Below are 7,853 nucleotides of genomic sequence, written 5' to 3' on the forward strand. Positions count from 1 at the left end.
CTAAGACCTATGTTCCTGTCGCCTGCTTAAATCATTTTATGGGGGGGGGGTGCCCTCACTGCTCTTATAACATTCCATACATTAATTGTATCAAGCATATTTGTACATATGTTGCGATAATCATTTTCTAGACATTTACTTTCTATTAGATCCCTTGGCATCACATCAGTTCCTCTTTTTTCCCTCCCATCCTCCCTCCCATCCTCGTGACCCCTCGATAAATTATAAATTATTATTATTTTCATCTTACACTGACAGCTATCTCCCTTCACACGTTTCTGTTGTCTGTCCCCCTTGGGCGGGGCCAGGGGGCTTGCCATGGATCAATGTGATTCCATTGCCCCTCCCTCCCCTTCTCCCCCCTACTCATGGTATTGCTACTCCCATTTCTGTTCCTGAGGGGTTTATCTGACCTGGATCCTGTGTGTTGTGAGCTCTTATCTGTACCAGTGTACATGCTCTGGTTTAGCCAGATCTGAGAGGCAGGACTGGGGTCATGATGATGGGGGGTGAGGAAGCCTCAAAGAACCAGAGGACTATTGTGTGTTTCATCTGCGCCCTGGTTGACTCATATCTCCCTTTTCCTATTGCCTGCAGATGGGATTGGGGTCTCTGCTCTAGCCCCCCTCATTCTTAACAATATGTTTGTTTGTTTGTTTGGCAGTCCTCTGATGCCTGTTATCTGATCCCATTGACACCTCATGATCACACAGGCTGGTGTGCTTCTTCCCTGTGGGCTCTGTTGCTTCTCTGCTTGTTTAACTTCAAGTCTTTAAGACCCCAAACACTATATCTTTTGATAGCCGGGCACCACCAGCTTTCTTCACCCATTTTGCCTTCAGCAATCGTGTCAGGAGGGTGAGCATCACAGAATGCAAGGTTGTTAGAACAAACCTGTTGCCTATTTTTTTTTTAATAAAGTTTAATTGGAGGCAAGTGAAGCTGGGGCATGCATGCAAGTTTGAGACTATGTTCATCATGGATTGTTTTTTTTTTTTAAATCAGGGTCAATATATACGCAAAACACTATTTGCCATTTCCACACTTTTCACATATACAGTTTAGTGATGTTAAATTGTGTTGTTCAAAATGTCACCAGGAAAAAAAAATGTCACCAGGAACTGTTTTTTATTTGGGGCAATAATTTGGACTCTTTTAAGAGACTGCATTCCACGCCATTCATCTTAATTCTTTTGTTGTTTGTTGCTGGGTGTCCTCCAGTCCACACCGATTCGTAACAACCCTCTGGACAACGGACCAAAACACTGTCTGCTCCTGCGGCCAGCCTCACAACTGTTATCTCTGCACTCCTTGTTGGAGCCTCTGTGTCCATCCATTTCACGACAGAGCTGCCTCTTTTTCTCTGGCCCTCCGTGTGACACAGCCTGATGCCCTTCTCCAGGGACTGGTCTCTCCTGACAACATGTCCAAAGTACAGGAGACAAAGTCTTGTCATCTTTCTTTCTGCAGAGCATTCTGGCAGTGCTTCTTTGCAAGACAGATCTGTGTGATTTTCTGGAGGGTCATGATACTTTGAGAATTCTTTGCCGACACCATATTGCAAATGCATGAATTCTTCTTTGATCTTCCTGATTCATTGTCCAACTTTAACATGTGAGGGAGGCGATTGAAAATCGCCTGGTCAGGGCACACCATACTCCTCAAAGCAATATTTCACACTTTAAATAGGTCTTTTGCAGTAGATTTGTCCAAAGCAGTGCATGTTTGAATTCTTGAATGCTGCTTCCATGAGCATTGATTGAGGGCCCCACCAAGATCCAAGCAAAATCCTTGACAACTTCAATTTTTTCCCATATATCATGATGTTGTCTGTTAGTCCAGTTATGAGGATTTTGGTTTTCTTTACATTGAGTCATAATCCATTCTACAGGCTGTGGTCTTTGAGCTGCATCAGCCAGTGCTGCACATCCTCCCTGAAAGCAAGGTTGTGCCAGCTGCACGTCACAGGTGGTTCATTAGCCATCCTCTCCCCCCATGCTGTATTCTCATGTAGCTCTTGATACATATTCAAATAAATGTGGTGAAAGAAGACAACCCTAACTCAGATCTTTCCTTATTGTAAACCAGGCAGTACGCTTTGTATGATCAAGAGAATGAAACCTCCATGTAGATCAGTGGTTCTCAACCTTCCTAATGCCATGACCCTTTCATGCAGTTCCTCATGTGGTGGTGACTCCCAGCCATAAAACTATTTTCATTGCCACTTCACAACTACTTTTGCTACTGTGATGAATTGGGAGACCCCTGTGAAGTCGAGACCCACAGGTTGAGAACCACTGATGTATATGGTCTATGCATAGGTTCTGCATGTGCACAATGAGGTGTTCTGGAATTCCTGTTCTTCTCAAGGCTAGCCATAATTTGTTGTGATCGACACAGTTGAATGCCTTGGCACAGTCAATAAACATCTTTCTGGTGTTCTTCGCTTTGACCTAAGATCTGTCCGAAACCAGCAACGATATGCCTTGTGCCACATCCTCTTATGAATCTGCCTGGAATTTCTGGCAGTTCTCTGTCAATATCCTGCTGCAACTTGTTGAACGATTCTCAGCAAAAATGTCACTTGCATGTGTTAGCAATGGAATCCTTTTGATAGTGTCCTCCTCCTGTTGGCTCCCCTTTCTTTGGAATGAGCACAAATCTGGCTCTTTCACTGGTTAGCCGGGTCTTCTTTTACAGAACTCTCTTACTGTTTCAAATATTCTACATTTCCTGTTTTGTCGGATTTCTCTCTCTTCACGAAAAGATTCTCAATTCTGTAGGCTCAAGGGTAGCTTCAGTGAAGATGAGATGCACAATGGGTCATTTGAAAGCAACTTCATACCCTGGCTTGTTATTTTGCTAAATCCACTGTGAGTTAGAGCTCTCCTGGTTTTTGTATTGTCATGCACAGTTCAGGAAGTCAGATGGTCTCAAAAGGTCTTTTGATGTGTACATTTCCACACCCACGTGTCAAGGCCACAAAAGACAGTAAAAGATGGAGAAACTATCAGATGTAAGGAGACATGATAACAAGACACAATGTCTGCTCCTTGGGACATTGTCAATAGAACTGGTGAAATCTGAAGATTGTCGATTAGCTAATAGCATTATTAGCTTTTCTTAGTTACTATGGTTATGTAAGGTATTAACTTCTCCCTGGAGAAGGACAATCCTGCTTGGTGATGTAGAAGGGCAGCGAAAGAGAGGACAGCCCTCAGGGTGACGGATTGACACAGTGGCTGCCCCAATGAACTCGAGCATAGGAACCATTGTGAGGATGCTGCAGGGCCAGGCAGCGTTTTCTTCTGTTGCACACAGGGTTGCCCTGGGTTGGGACCAAGTCGATGGCACCTACCAGCAACAAAAACAACAAAATGTAGAATGGAAATATAATAAAGAAAGAAAGAAGAACTAAAATCAAGAAAAGCCAAGGAAGAGTGGCAGAAGCATTCTCTTCCCACTTGAGCCCCTGATATCAGCTACCCATTCTTCCCCCTCCCTCCCTCGCCCACCCTCCCTCATGAACCTTTGATAAGTTATAGATTATTTCCCCCATATCTTACACCATCCTCCATTGCCCCTCACCCAGTTTTCCGTTCTTCGTCCCCCTGGGAGGGGGTTCTAGTTTGATCTTTGTGATCGATTCCCCCTTTCTCCTTCTACCCTCCTCTAATCCTCCTGGTATGTCTACTCGCCTTGTTGGCCCTGGGGGGTTATCTCTCCTGGATTCCCTGTGTTGTGGGCTCTTATCTGTAGCAGTGTGCATGTTCTGGTCTAATCCGATTTGTAAGGTAGAATTGAGGTCATGATAGGGGGGAAGGAAGCACCAAAGAGCTAGAGGAAAGTTGTGTGTTTCCTCGGTGCTATACTGCACCCTGACTGGCTCATTTCTTCCCTGTGACCCCTCTGTGAGGGGATGTCCAATTGTCTACAGATGGGCATTGGGTCTCTGAGATCCTGCAGTTTTGATAAGATGGGACTTCGGGATGGCCTCGGGAAAAGGAAGGGTAAACCCAATTCAGAGAGGTACTCTATAGAAGAGGAAGGGTAGTAATATCTTCTTACTAAGAACGTGTAACTAGTAATCTGTGGGACAGAGTGTGGAGAGCATCCAGTGAGAATGAAAGGAAGAAATGAAAGCGACTGGAGTTGTGGGAGTGTACAAGACACTGCCCACGCTGATAGAAGATCTAAGGGGTACTTCCTAAAACCGCCAGACAGGCAGGAAATGCTGATCAGAGACAAACCATCTAAGTATCTGTTGGAGGTTTTATTATCCTAATAGCAGCACAGGTGATCATGTTTCACTCACTTGGTGACAATTAAACTCTCCTAAGACTGAAAGGGCCATGGACAGTAAAAAGAACAAAGAGATCTGTCTTGGAAGATGTAAGGCCAGAATATTCCTTAGAGGCAAGAATGGCGAGGCTTGTCACACATACTTTGGACATGTTGTCAGGAGAGACCAGTCCTTGGAGAAGGACATCATGCTAGTAAAGTGGACAGGCAGCGAAAGAGAGGATGGCCCTCAAGGAGTAGATCGACCAGTGGCTGCGACAATGGGCTCAAACATAAGAGCAATTGTGAGGATGGCGCCTTCTGTTGTACACAGGGCCCCTATGAGTTGGAACTGACCCACAGCACTAACAACAACTACAACAAAAGCTGAAGAAGCCAGGAGGGGAACTGTTAAACTGGACTTAATCCTAACAATAAATAAGATCTGAATAGCAAGGTGAAAGTGACAAGAATTTTGGGGAAAGTGACAATTACCATCTGAATGTATTAAGCCCCAAAACGTTGGCATGGTTTTCACTCACTCACTCACTCACTCACTCACTCACTCACTCACTCACTCACTCACTGTCATCCAGTCGATGCTGACTCATAGCAACCTTAGGGGCAGGGTAGAGCTGCCCCCTTTGAGTTTCCAAGACTGGAACGGTTTATGGGTATAGAAAGCCCTGTCTTTTGAGGAGTGCCTGACCGGATCGCTGTCCAACTCGTATCCACCATGCCACCAGAGCTCTTTGGGGCTTGATTTGATAGGTTAATTAAGTCAGTGTATGTGCGTTTGGAGGTGGGGGTAGACTTCAAACGGTTCAAAGAAAATTATGATCTCCTGGGCAAATACCCAAAGAGACAACTCAAAAAGGGAGAGGGATCCCAAAACGAAAACTCCAAACTGTAGACCTTGGAAAAATCCCAGGAAGAAATTGCAGAAAGAAGAGACAGCTAACGAGCTAAAGTGTTCTCGCTGAATCATCTCTAAGGAGCTCAGATTTTTAAAAGGATGTGTATAGATGTCCAGAAGGAGGATTAGGCTTGCAAAGGCAAAGACCAATGAGTAGCACAAACATCTAGAAACTGAGTCAGTAAGGCTAAAGTCCAGAATAAGCCAAGGCTTCTAGGATCGGATAGGAAGGACCACAGTAAAGGTTTCAAGCCATTATTTTGTGCAAGACATTGGAAGATGAGGAGATAAACCTGAATGGTGGCACATGTGAAAAGGAACTGAGGGTGTTAGTGGACCGTGTCTTGACAGGGCCCCACAGGTGATTGATTGGACTGATAGTAGTGGACTGACCAGGGGCGGTCTCTGCTGGCTGGCCCATAGAGTTGGATGTTCATTTCCAGATGCCATGTTGAAGTAGAGTGTAACAAACTGAGCAGATGTTTAAAAAGGCAACCAGGAAAATGACATGTCTGTTGACTGTGTCACATGAGCATGGCTGACTGAATGTGAGAGGTTCAGCTAGCAAAGAGATTTGGGTGCAGGGGGTAGGGAGGCAGGTAATAACTGCCTTCATAGTCAAGTAGAAGAGACATACATGCTTTGTAAGCAATTAACACCAACTGGTAGAAGTTTCAGGAAGGTGGGCTTTAGATAAACAAGAAATAACTTCTGAAATGTGAGTTCCTCAAGGAATGGGGCTGCTTTATGATGCGGTGAACTTCTCCTCACTGGAAATGTTAAAAAGTGAGGTGGCATAGCCCCCTGTGAGACACCAGTGAACACGTCTGTGTAGGCTGGGAATTGTGTTCCATTGGAGCTCAGGATATATGTTGCCCTTTCCAATTCTAAGATTCTATGGCTGTAACATTCCTATGTAATATTGAGTAGACTCGGGCCTCTGAGTTCAAGACTGAGTTTAGGACAAAAGAGGACTAGAGAGGTAGTTCAGCCCAATGTTTAGGAGGGCAGGCTCTGGAATCAGGCTGCTTGAGGTCTAATACTATCTCCGCCAGCCTCGGGCTGTCCAGTCTTGGGCTCATTAACTTCTCCAGACGTCATTTTTATTTACGTGTAAAATTGGAAGGATAATAGTACCTATAGTTTAAGTGGAGAGAAAATGTTTTGAGAATGATGTACAAATGCGCTTTACACAATTGATGTGTGTATGGATTGCGATAACAGTTGTATGAGCCCCTAATAAAATGTTTAAAAAAAACCAAAAAAACCCAGTACCTATAATCTCAGAAAATTGTAGTGATAATTCAATGAGATAACATGCACAGAACAGACGCTGATACATAGAAAGCATTCAAATGTTAGATTTCATTAATATGAAGAAAAATAGTAACTTAGGTGAGCTAACTGCGTGTTGATATACAATGAACCCTATGGGAAGCCAGTTCTCAGTCCCAGGTAGGGACCCTACCTATAATTCGGTGACTGTATCAGAGGCCATATAGCAAGATTTGAGGCCCCAAGGAGGCACCTGAGAAAAAAGCTGCTGTCTCAGCTTTCAGACCTGGTTTAAGTTTTCCCAGAGAGCCTTGGTCACGTAGCGGTTACACGCTGGGCAGTTAGCCGTGAGCTCAGCAGTGCGCAGCCACCAGCTCTAATTCTCTACAGAGACTTAGCTTAGGAAACCCACAGGGGCCAGTTCTACCCTGTCCTATGGTGTCTCCATGACTCAGAATGGACTCCTTGGCAGTGAGTTTGTTTCTGTTTGTTTGTTTGTTAACATTTCCAACCTGGAAGACTGTCACGGCACAGTTGTGCTTACATAGTCTAATCCTGGAAGAGAAAACGAAGTTCATGGACCATGCGCTCATTTTCCTGGCTTCTGGAATAACCTTGCTCACCTTCCGTTGTCACCAATCATATTATCTTGATTACTCAAGGCACTCACCCCCCTGCCCCCTTAGTGGAACAAACCCAAATTCTTCAGCTTAGCGTTGGAAACCTTTGCTCCTTCTCCCACACCCCCTCCTTCGATGCTCTCCACCCCCACCCAGTGTGGAAGGATTTTATTTCTGGCCTGACTGACAGGCTAAGAAAGCATTGGATTGATTCCATCCCTGGGCTAACTGCTTTACAAAACACCGCCACAACAGCCTTATGTTGGTGTAACTGTTATGCAATATATAAAGTATACAACTTGAGGCATATGTTAGTCTGGGATGACTAGAAAAACAAATCCAGAGACACTCATATGTGTATAAGAAAGAGGTTTATATACAAGAGCAATTGAATATTGAGAAAACATCCCAGCCCAGTCCTGATCAAGTCCATAAGTTTGATATCAGCCCATATGTCTGGTCCAATCTATAAAGTCCTCTTCAGACTCATGAAACACATGCAATGATCCCAAGTGCAGGAAGATCACAGGCCAGTGCGTGGGAAGTCTTGTGGATCCAGTGACGTTGTAAGCATCTCAGTACTGGCAGGGGTCTCTACATGGCTCCTTGGGCTCCAGAAGTCTGGTTGCATTAGGGTAGGTCCATGTGGCTTCTCCAGCTCCCAGGGTGTAGCACCATGTGTCTTGTTAATAGAGCTTCTCTCAGGGAGTCAGCAGGGCAGCAGGGTTGGGGGTGGGGAGAGAGAGAGAGAGAGAGAGAGA

This window comes from Echinops telfairi, unplaced genomic scaffold, assembly GCF_000313985.2.
Source record: "Echinops telfairi isolate 266 unplaced genomic scaffold, ASM31398v2 ScPeMD7_7427;HRSCAF=8465, whole genome shotgun sequence".
In the NCBI taxonomy this organism is placed as follows: domain Eukaryota; kingdom Metazoa; phylum Chordata; class Mammalia; order Afrosoricida; family Tenrecidae; genus Echinops; species Echinops telfairi.